The sequence below is a fragment of the Pyrus communis genome, chromosome 3, assembly GCF_963583255.1.
Source record: "Pyrus communis chromosome 3, drPyrComm1.1, whole genome shotgun sequence".
Taxonomy (NCBI): domain Eukaryota; kingdom Viridiplantae; phylum Streptophyta; class Magnoliopsida; order Rosales; family Rosaceae; genus Pyrus; species Pyrus communis.
In genome coordinates, this window is record NC_084805.1 from 6,450,643 (window position 1) to 6,462,026 (window position 11,384).

Consider the following 11,384-nt stretch of genomic DNA (forward strand, 5'->3'; position numbering starts at 1 on the left):
TATCGATTTAGTGATTTTTCAATATTTATCGGAATTTAAATATTTTTAGGTTAAAATGTTCGTAAAATTAATTTAGGATAGTCTACATTATTTTTTTTAAAGTTAATTGAAAAAAAAATTAGCCGAAATTCATTATTTAATAATCTAGGACTAAAATTTTAGGTTAGAAAGGTTGGAGCAGAAAAGCTGTTTCAGGGCTAAAACCTAAATTTTCTGGGCTAAAACAGGTTGGAGATGGTCTTAAATTACAACTCCTTATCTGTGGCTCAAATTACTGACTCTTTGTTTTGTGCTGTGATTTTTTTGCCAACATTCTATTATTTTTTAGACATTCCCAAAGGGAAGGTGGTTGGTTCTAGTATCCGCAAGGGCATACTGTATTACTTGGATTTCGAGCATGATAGTGATAAGTGCCTTGGTGAAGCTTTCAAGGCTGTGAGATTTTTTAATGTGACCGGTGCACATGGTAGTACACCATGTGTCATTATACAAATAGTGAGATATGTATGCTAAAAAGTTAATAACTTAAAAAACAAAATTTCCCACCACTTCTATTAAAACACGTGGTGTACTATTTGTGTTCCTGTCACAATGGAAAATTTCTCTTCAAGGCTAGTGGAGATACAATTGAAAAACGAAAAGCTAGTATTTGGTTGAGGCACTGAAAGTTAGGGCATGCATCATTCAGGTAACTTAAGAAGTTATTTCCTTCATTATACACAATATATCTGTGATATTGATATGTGACATATGTGAGTTAGCAAAAGGACGTTGTATTTCGTTTCTCTTAAGCTTTACACGAGCAACAAAGCCTTTTTTGCTCGTTCATTCAAATGTATAAGACCCATAAAAAATCTCTACCATGGAAAAGCTCGACAGTTTCTCTCTTTTATTGGTGATTGCATTCACATGATATGGATTGGTCTACTGAAGACAAAAAGAAAGGTAAATTCTATGTTTCAAAGGTTTCACAAGATGGTGGATGCCTAATTTCAGAGTGAGATTCAGGTTCTTCATTCTGATAATGGTGATGTGTTCGTGAGTTGTGAAGTCTTGCAGTATTTACGGGATCATGGATAGTTATTCTAAAGTCCACCATGTACACTCCTCAACAAAATAAGGTAGCAGAGCAAAATCATCATATAATGAAAATTGTTTAGGTTAATTAATTTCGTGCCAATATGCCACAATGTTTTTGGGGAATAGTTGTGACATCTACAGCTTACTAGATTAATCATATACCTTCTAGTGCCTTAGAGCCTGTTTGGTAGTGTACTTGAATCCAACTTTTTAAACTAAAAAGCAATTTTCAAGTTTTAGGCCTTAAAAACTTGTTTGGTAGGACTATTTTAAAAAATTGAATGTAAGATTAACTCAAAAATCTAGTCTATTCTTTAAAAACATAAAAAATGAGTTTTTAGAGTTTTTAAATTTAAACTCACTCCTTTCTTTTCTCTCCCTCCTCCCCTCTCACTCCAAATCTATCTCTCTCTTTTCGTCTTTCTCTCTCCCTTTTTTTTTCTTTACCTTTTTCATCTCTCTTGCAATCCGCTCTCTTCATTCTTTAGGTTCTTTTTCTCACTCATCTTTCTCTCTATCTCGTCCGATCCTCTCTCTTCTTTCTTTTTCCTTCAATCATCTCTTACTTTCTTTCCTCCTCTCTGCTCTTATTTTCAAATATGATACCAAACATGCCCTTAAATTTTCAAACACAAATTCCAACACCTCATAAACACTTCCACCTCAGCAAAATATTGAGCAGCAAGCATTTGGGTGTCTAGTTTTCAACAAACATTCACAAGCACCGGAGAAGCAAACTTGATCCATGTGTAGAAGTGTGCATATGGAGCCAAAAATAATCACAAGGCGACACATGGATTTTTGGGTAAAAGAGGACAAAAATACCCTTGAAGCATACTAGGATTCCTACACGTGAGCAGCGGGCAATCATCACTCAACCAAGTCAAAAGTGCCCAAAATAGGTAACAATTCAAAATCTATTTCATCCATCCTCATCCAATCTTGATTTGTGTTATATTGATTAGCTAATCAATTAGGTAAGTATTCTATTAATTAGCTAATTGATTAGGTAATTATTCCATAACTCCCAATTTAACACAAATCAAGAACCTAGCCCACAAAGAGAGCTAGGTGGCCGGTCCTCTCTCACCCAAGGAGGCTGGCCACTTTCCTATTTAAACCCCATCATTCTCCTCAAAGTTGACTACGAATTATCTTGCAAAATTCTATAAAATTCTCCAAACACTTTTCCCTCAAAATGCTAACTTTGGTATTGGAGGTTCTTTGGCCAAAGCCCACCCTCTTAAAATTCATCATGGGCGCGTGAGGCTTTTGACCTTGACCTAAGGTGTCATTTGTTTTGTAGATGCAATTTTGTCCAAGATCAAGGAGGAAGAAATTTGCATCCACAAATTGGTGCTTTCATTGAGAGTTAAGTCACACACTCATAGAAGACTCTTGCATCCAAGAAATTTAGAAAATTCAAATATTCAAGAGATGGAACCACGGCGATCCACAAGGCTAAATGTGACAATAAATGGAGTGGCACCACCACCACCAGTTTCCACCACGGGTGGCGAGGTCCATGGTGTCACCACCACAGCCCAAGCCGTGCCATCTAAGCAACCCTAAACCATGCCATCCAAGGCCCACGTCACCAAAGCCATGTCACTTCAAGCCCAACACATTGCCAAGCCGAGCCCTAGCCTCGCACCCACATGGCCCAGCCTACTCCCACCGAGCAGCCCACTCTCGTGGCCCAACCTGCTTCCACGGCCCAACTTGCTCCCGCTTAGTAGCCCAAACCGTGGCCCATGCTACGCACTTCCTTGACCCATGCCAAGCTAGCCCTGGCTTCAGTCAAGCCGAGCAGCATAAGCAGTGGCCCTTGCCACACCAATTTCTCAGCCCATGCCAAGTCGATTCCTGGCCCCTGCTAGCCAACGTGCCGCACCACCCCGATGGCTGCCCTATGGCAACAACTCCCAAGAAGAAGATAAGGAGAATTAAGTTTTTCTTACATCGGTGCGGCGCGAAGAAGACAAAGAAATCAATGGAAAACGGTTCTTTGCACAGGCAAGCAAAGAAGAATGCTAGGGGAGCGCGAACAAATATCCTCTAGCTTTCTCTTTTTCTTGTAGGGATAAATAATCACCTTCCGATGTTGATTTAATCCCTTACTTAAGGTAGGCTTAAATAGGCTTTGGAGGCGATTTATTTCCCTTTCCTAGAAGAATCTAATTCCAAGTCCAAGAGAGATTCTGCATCAAAGTTGGAGATCTCTACACTTGTTGCCATTTCCTGTGAGTAGCCCAGTAGGTGTGGGGGCATTTGTGGAGCCAAAAATAATTACAAGGTGACACGTGGAGTTTTGGGTAAAAGAGGACAAAAATACTCTTGAGGCATACTTAGATTCCTACGTGCTAGCAGCAGGCAATCATCACTCAACCAAATCAAAAATGCCCAAAATAGGTAACAATTCAAAATCTATTTCATCCATCCTCATCCAATCTTCTCCACAAGGTAACTCCCAAATCTTCCTTTTTTATTATATTGATTAACTAATCAATTAGGTAATTATTCTATTAATTAGCTAATTGATTAGGTAATTATTCCATAACTCCCAATTTAACAAAAATCAAGAACCTAGCCCCACAAAGGGAGCTAGGTGGTTGGTCTTTTCTCACCCAAGGAGGCCGGCCACTCTCCTATTTAAACCCCATCATTCTCCTCAAAGTTGACTTCGAATTCTCTTATAAAATTCTATAAAATTCTCCAAACACTTTTCTTTCAAAATGCTAACTTTGGCATCGGAGGTTCTTCAGCCAAAGCACCCCCCCTCCCCAATCATCGTGGGCGCGTGAGGCTTTTGGCCTTGATCTAAGGTGTGATTTGTTTTGTAGGTGCAATTTTGTCCAAGATCAAGAAGGAAGAAATTTGCATCCACAGTGCATACATGGGAGTCTTGATCAAAAGGGATACTGGTTGTATGATCCGACTACACAAAAAATGCATGTCATAATAGATATGGTTTTCAGAGAATCCCGAAATGAATTACTCAGGGGAGTCTCCTCCACTATAAAGTGTCGACGATCACCGACAGCTTGACATAGTTTTCCAAGCACCTTTTATGGACCATCAAGCATCACCGGCTGGTCGGCTACTGCAACTCCCTCAGACCCTTCTCAAATGTTAAACACGACGGTCGACCTGATGGTAGCGACTGGTTGCCCACTGTTCTCCCTCGAATCTTTCTCAGTCATCAGATATTACCAGTCAACTTGCTATTGACGACCAGTCACCTCTTACTATTTTACATTATTCTCCCGGTCAGGAGGAGAGTTAAAACAACAATTAAAATCAATCATCAATTTAGTCACAAAATCTATGATCTCATGAAGAGGAAGACAATACTCAGGTACCTAATTTTATTGATGATTCTTCTAATTCAGTAGAAATTATAACTTTTACGTATCAATTCCCACATCGAAGAAACCAAGGTGTTCCGAAAGTCCAAGATCCAAAAGCAGTAAAATACCTCATCGGAAGCCATGTTTCAGCACACACATTATCTGAATCAAATGTGGCTTCTGTGAAGATGTTGTCTTCAGATGTGATCCCACGCAATATACAAGAAGCATTGGCAGATTCAAAGTGGATGGATGCCATGAACGAAGAAACGTCAGCTCTCCAAAAGAATGCTTCTTGGAAATGGTTCCCTTTCCACCAGGAAAAAAAACAGCGGAATGCATATGGGTTTATATAGTTAAGCTGAAGTTAGATGGATCGATTGAACTATACAAAGCAGGTTAGTGGCGAAAGGTTACACAAAGATACGAAGTTGACTGTCGGAGACGTTTGCTTTGTTGGAAATTCAAATCAAAACAGGTTGCTATTGTTGAAAATCAATGTCAAAGTTAGGCATTGAAAGTTAGGCAATGTTAGGTATGGTTGAATAAAAATTATTAGGTGCAATTAATGTGTTTTGTGTGGTAATAAATAATCTTAGTTTAATCATTTGGTTTGCTATAAATACCCAAGTTCTCAAGCATTGTAAATCATCCCATCCAAATCCCACTTCCAATTGTGAAGAAGCTTGTAAGCTTTCTTATTCCAATAGTTTGTAAACCTTTTTCATATATCAAAGTCCAAGTGTTTTGCCAAAGCTTGTTGCTTCCCTCCTTTCTCTATTTCTTTCTTTGTCCAATTTTATTTGAGAGTGCAAAGTGCAAGAGGTGTGATAGAGTTTGTAAACTTATCACCCACATATTTTGGTATTGAGTTAGTAAACTGTAAATACCAACAATTGGTATCAGAGCCAGAATACCATTCTGGCAGGTGCAGCAGTTATGGCGTCCAACTTAGTGCAACTCCAAGTTCCCACATTGAAGAAAGAAAATTATGAAAGATGGTGCATCCAATTCAAAGCATTGTTTGGATCACATGAGCTATGGGAAGTTGTCAGTAGTGGGTATGTTGTACCCACTGCCGAGCAAGAAGCCGTATATACTGCGGATCAAAGGAACACTCTCAAGGACTTACGAAAGAAGGACCAAAAGGCGCTGTATCTTCTATACCAGGGTTTGGAAGATTCAACGTTCGAGAAGGTTGCAGAAGCAACAACGAGCAAGCAAGTATGGGATACACTCAGTACAATCTACAAAGGAGTAGATCGAGTCAAGAAAGTGAGGTTACAATCACTTCGAGCAGATTTTGAAACTGCTCATATGAATGAAGGGGAGAGCATCTCCGACTATCACTCAAGGCTCATTGTGATAGTAAATCAGATGAGGAGAAATGGCGAGAGACTCGATGAAGTACGAGTTGTGGAGAAGATACTCCGGTCACTCACATCTAAGTTTGAGCATGTGGTGACTGCCATTGAGGAATCCAAGGATTTGGAGGTGATGAGCACAGAAGAGCTACTAGGATCCCTCCTAGTTCACGAGCAACGCATTCAGAAGAATGCAAGCCCCACAACGCTAGAGCAAGCTTTGGAGTCAAAGTTGAATATTGACAAACCAAATAAAGGTCGTGGGCAGTGGAACTCACGTCGTGGGAGCTCATCCAACCGTAGCCGAGGACGAGCCCGAGGAAGAGGTCGAGGCTATGCACAAAATCAAGGTCAGTCTCAGGAGTGGACATCTACTCGAGGAAATGCGCATATCCAGTGTCACAACTGTAAGCAATATGGACATTATGCCAATGAATGTTCACATAAAAATGGTGAGCATGTCAACATGGCAGAATCAAGTGGAAATATTGATGAAGAACTTACAGTCTTACTAGCACACCATGATTCCAGTAGCCAACAAGATGTTTGGTATTTGGACTCTGGTGCAAGCAATCACATGTGTGGAAAGAAGGAGTTTTTTGCCGAACTAAAAAAAGGGGCCTATGGATCTGTAAGTCTTGGTGACTCCTCAAAGTTGCCAGTTGAAGGCAAAGGGAAGATCAAGATCATCCAGAAGGATGGAAGAGAAGAATACATCTCCGATACCTACTACATACCAGGTATGAAGAGCAACATTCTGAGCATTGGTCAACTGCTCCAGAAAGGGTACATTATACATATGGAGAACATGCTTCTCACTCTCAGGAATGCAAGGAGAAAGCTTATTGCACGTGTTCGAATGTCAAAGAACCGGATGTTTCCGTTGAATTTGAACACAAAGATTGGAAGCTGCAACATTGGTGTAATGGAAGATGAGTCATGGAAATGGCATCTTCGATTTGGCCATCTTAATTTCAATGGCCTAAAGTTGCTGTTAAATGGAGGAATGGTTTGTGGTCTACCCCAGATTGAAGCCACACGCCAAGTATGTGAAGGTTGTGTGCTTGGCAAGCAAGCACGACTATCGTTCCCTGTTGGTGATACATGGAGAGCAAAGGCACCACTGCAGTGCACACAGATATATGTGGTCCATTGGATCCCATGTCTTATGGAGGTAATAGGTATTTTATTACCTTCATTGATGATTTCAGTAGAAAGACTTGGGTCTATTTTCTCAAGGAGAAGTCAGCTGCCCTAAAAATTTTCAAGGAGTTCAAGGCACTCACAGAGGCAGAAAGTAACCACAAGCTTGTGGCTGTGAGATCAGATAGAGGTGGAGAGTACACCTCCAATGCTTTCCAAGCATACTGCAAGGAGCAAGGAATTAGGCATCAACTTACTGCTGCCTATACCCCACAGCAAAATGGGATAGCCGAAAGAAAGAATCGAACCATCCTTGACATGACAAGGTCCATGCTTAAGGAGAAGAATTTGCCAAAAGAGTTATGGGCAGAAGCTGTAGCTTGTTCGATTTATTTCTTGAATCGATGTCCAACAAAGAGTGTCAAGAGGATGACACCACAAGAGGCTTGGAGTGGATACAAGCCGAATGTTACACACCTAAGAATTTTTGGGTGTGTTGCATATGCTCAAGTTCCAGAAGCCAAGAGGAGGAAACTTGATGATAGAGGTGAGAAGTGTGTGTTTGTGGGCTATAGTGAAGAGTCCAAGGCATACAAGCTCTACAACCCACTAACTGGCAAACTAGTGGTTAGTAGAGATGTCATCTTCAGTGAGGAAGAGACATGGACGTGGAACAACAAAGAAGTCAGTAAAGAGAAGATCGTCTCCACTGATTTTGAAGAACCAGAAGTTGTACCACCGATTGAGCAACAGCCTGCTCAAACAATCACAACAACTCCAGTGCACAGAATTGCAAGGAGTGGTCCTACATCTAGTGAGGAAAGCAGCTCCTCAACTCCAGTGAGGTTAAGGAGTCTCACAGAGATTTATGGACAAGAAGAAGAAGAAGAAACCAACCTTTTCTGTTTGTATGCAGACCACGAGCCTTTCTCATTCAATGAAGCTGTGGAAGAAGATTGTTGGAAGAAAGCCATGGAAGAAGAGATCCATGCCATCGAGAAGAATGACACTTGGGAGCTGACAAAGCTCCCACCAAATCAGAAGGCTATTGGTGTCAAGTGGGTTTACAAGATCAAACGCACTGCAGATGGGAGTGTGGATCGATACAAATCAAGGCTTGTAGCAAAGGGCTACAAACAGAAGTATGGAGTGGACTATGATGAAGTCTATGCTCCAGTTGCGAGACTTGACACGGTAAGATTGCTAATCTCTCTTGCCGCACATCATAAATGGAAAATTTATCAACTAGATGTCAAGTCAGCCTTCCTTAATGGAGTACTTGAGGAAGAAGTGTACGTGGAACAACCGGAAGGCTTCCAAGTACAAGGAGAAGAAGATAAGGTGTATCGTTTGAAGAAGGCTTTGTACGGCCTCAAGCAAGCACCACGAGCTTGGAACTCAAGGATCGACAACTACCTTCACCAAAATGGATTTCAGAAATGTCCATACGAGCATTCAGTTTACATGAAGAATGGTGAAAAAGGGGAGTTCTTAATTATTTGTCTCTATGTAGATGATTTATTGTTTACAGGAAACAATGAGGCAATGTTCCATGAGTTCAAGCAATCCATGTTCAGTGAATTTGAGATGACTGACAATGGATTAATGTCATACTTTCTTGGCATAGAAGTGAAGCAAGAAAGTGATGGTATCTACATCTCTCAACAAAGGTACATGAGAGACATATTGAAGAAGTTCAATATGGACAAGTGCAACACTGTCAATACCCCAGTCGCAACTGGATTGAAGCTGTCCAAAGGAGGAGAGGGTGAGTTTGTAAACTCAACAGTGTACAAAAGCCTCGTTGGAAGCCTAAGGTACCTTACAATCACAAGACCTGATATAGTTTATGGCGTTGGACTCGTGAGTCGATACATGGAAACACCAAGGGAGTCTCATTGGCTGGCCACCAAGAGAATTTTGAGGTACATAAGAGGTACTCTAAACTATGGTCTATTTTATAATTTTGGTGAAGATGCAAAATTATTTGGTTATTCAGATAGTGATTGGGGAGGTGACCAAGATGAAAGGAAAAGCACAACTGGCTATGTGTTTTTTCTAGGATCAACAGCTTTCTCATGGACTTCAAAGAAGCAATCAATTGTTGCTTTGTCATCATGTGAAGCCGAGTATGTTGCTGTAGCCTCAACCGTGTATGAGGCAATTTGGTTAAGAAATCTGTTGAAGTCAGTGTGTCATCCACAAGTGGAATCGACTGTGATTCATGTAGATAACGTGTCTGCAATCAAACTTGCAAAGAATCCTGTTCAACATGGAAGGAGCAAGCACATTGATACCAGGTTCCATTTTCTAAGGGACCATGTGAAGCAAAAGACAATTGAACTTGTCTACTGTCACACCAAGGAACAAGTGGCAGACATCTTCACAAAGCCATTGCCAATTGAAACATTCCGGCTACTGCGTGAAATGCTAGGAATGAAGGCGTTTTGATTTGAGGAGGTGTGTTGGAAATTCAAATCAAAACAGGTTGCTATTGTTGAAAATCAATGTCAAAGTTAGGCATTGAAAGTTAGGCAATGTTAGGTATGGTTGAATAAAAATTATTAGGTGCAATTAATGTGTTTTGTGTGGTAATAAATAATCTTAGTTTAATCATTTGGTTTGCTATAAATACCCAAGTTCTCAAGCATTGTAAATCATCCCATCCAAATCCCACTTCCAATTGTGAAGAAGCTTGTAAGCTTTCTTATTCCAATAGTTTGTAAACCTTTTTCATATATCAAAGTCCAAGTGTTTTGCCAAAGCTTGTTGCTTCCCTCCTTTCTCTATTTCTTTCTTTGTCCAATTTTATTTGAGAGTGCAAAGTGCAAGAGGTGTGATAGAGTTTGTAAACTTATCACCCACATATTTTGGTATTGAGTTAGTAAACTGTAAATACCAACATGCTTTGGTTGCCAAAATCAATACCATCAGAGTTCTTATCTCTTTCTGCAAATCTGGATTGGCCGCTACATCAATTTGATTTAAAAATGGATTCTTACATGGGCACTTAACATAAGAAGTCTTTATGGATCCTCCTCCAGGATGTAATAGGGTTTCGAAGAACCAAGTATGCAAACTGAAGAATTATCACTATGACCTAAACCAGTATCTTAGAGCATGGTTTGGCAGTTCACCAAGTCTATGAAAGCACTTGGGTATAGACAGAAATTTCAAATCACACCCTTTTTTTAAAACGTAAAAAGGGTACACTGCTTTGATTGATTATATAAATGACATGTTGGTGACAGAGGATGATCCGGAAGAAAGAGTTGAACTACAGGCATATTTATCTAAAGAATTTGGGATGAAGGATCGTGGTACTTTCATGTACTTCTTAGGGATGAAAGTGTACAGATTATCAAAAGGTCTTATCTAAGTGCAAGTATGTAGTAGAATTGTTGATAGAATCTGGAATGCTTGCTTGTAAACTTGCTGACACACTAATAGAGATGAATCACAAGTTGTGTGAGCACATGAAGATCAAAGACCAACCAATAAGGTGCAATACTAACGCCTTGTTACGATGTTAATACATTTGGCTCACTCCAGGGCAGATCTTGCGTATGGAGTGAGTGTGGTTAGTAAGTTCATGCATATGCTCCTAACATTGAACACTACAGTGCTATTAATCGCATTTTGAGGTACCTGAAGGCTGCTCCGGGAAAGAGACATGTTTTTAAAGCATAATCACTTGGATATATATGAATATACATATGCAAATTAGGCAAACTCTTTTGATTTATATGATATCGAATCAAAGTGTCACTCCTTATCTTAATTTTTTATATTTATTTTTTATTCATTTTTTCCAGTGAAGTAAATAAATAACAAAAAAGGAACCTTGGATTCTTACACAATACATTTTCTGACAGACGTTTAACTTCATTTTATTTCAAATTTGTTGGATGCAATCTCGTCACATGGCGAAGTAAGAAAAAAAAAACATTTGTGAGTTGTAGATTCACTATTTACTCTTAGATTTGAGCTTCAAATCATGAAAGCCTATGAAGTTGTATTGTGATAACAAAGCTGCAATTGACATTGCTCACAATCTATGCACAAATTTGAGGGGAGTATTAACGTGAGCCTTGTCCATGTGGGCTTAGTTGCATTTTGTAATTAGGGTTTCCAACAATCTTGTAGTTCCCCATTATCTGCCTGTATATATATATATTAACCTCCATGCTGAGAAAAACACAATACAGAAAAATTTCAAATATTTTAGCAGAAAAAAAACAACATTCTTAACATTAAGCGTATCTTAGCATAAGCTTAACGATGCAACACTTCGGATTGAAACTTTTGGGTTCGAGTCAATTACGCTTTACTTGCAATTTATGCAGCTATTTGAAGCTTGTTGCTAGCTTGAAGAAACAGAAGGTAGCTAGATGGTACAAAACAATTTTCATTTGTGGGATCTCGTCCAGAGAGGATGAAGGCTACT